Genomic DNA, 1,087 nt, shown 5'->3' with positions numbered 1-1,087 from the left:
ATTGAAAGGGTTACAGTCCCAGACTGACCCTCACTGAAAGGGTTACAGTCCCAGACTGACCCACACTGAAAGGGTTAGAGTCCCAGTTTGACTCTCACTGAAAGGGTTACAGTCCCAGACTGACCCTCACTGAAAGGGTTACAGTCCCGGACTGACCCTCACTGAAAGAGTTACAATCCCACACTGACCTTCACTGAAAGGGTTACAATCCCAGACTGACCCTCACTGAAAGGGTTACAATCCCAGACTGACCCTCACTGAATGGGTTACAGTCCCAGACTGACCCCCACTGAAAGGGTTACAGTCCCAGACTGACCCACACTGAAAGGGTTACAGTCCCAGTCTGACCCTCACTGAAAGGGTTACAGTCTCAGACTGACCGTCACTGACAGGGTTACAGTCCCATCCTGACCATCACTGAAAGAGTTACAGTCCCGGACTAACCCTCACTGAAACGGTTACAGTCCCAGCCTGACCCTCACTGAAAGGGTTACAGACCCAGTCTGACCCACACTGAAAGGGTTACAGCCCCATCCTGACCCTCACTGAAAGGGTTACAGCCCCAGCCTGACCCTCATTGAAAGGGTTACAGCCCCAGCCTGACCCACACCAAAAGGGTTACAGTCCCAGACTGACCCACACTGAAAGGGTTACAGTCCCAGATTGACTCTCACTGAAAGGGTTACAGCCCCGTCCTGACCCTCACTGAAAGAGTTACAGTCCCGGACTAACCCACACTGAAAGGGTTACAGCCCCGTCCTGACCCTCACTGAATGGGTTACAGTCCCAGACTGACCCTCACTGAAAGGGTTACAGTCCCAGTCTGACCCACACTGAAAGGGTTACAGTCCCAGACTGACCCACACTGAAACGGTTACAGTCCCAGTCTGACCCACACTGAAAGGGTTACAGCCCCAGCCTGACCCACACTGAAAGGGTTACAGTCCCAGTCTGACCCACACTGAAAGGGTTACAGTCCCAGACTGACCCACACTGAAACGGTTACAGTCCCAGTCTGACCCACACTGAAAGGGTTACAGTTCCGTCCTGACCCTCACTGAAAGGGTTACAGTCCCAGACTGACAGC

Source organism: Hemiscyllium ocellatum, chromosome 42, assembly GCF_020745735.1.
Source record: "Hemiscyllium ocellatum isolate sHemOce1 chromosome 42, sHemOce1.pat.X.cur, whole genome shotgun sequence".
NCBI classification, from domain to species: Eukaryota; Metazoa; Chordata; class Chondrichthyes; order Orectolobiformes; family Hemiscylliidae; genus Hemiscyllium; species Hemiscyllium ocellatum.
Note: the sequence above shows the minus strand (reverse complement) of the source record.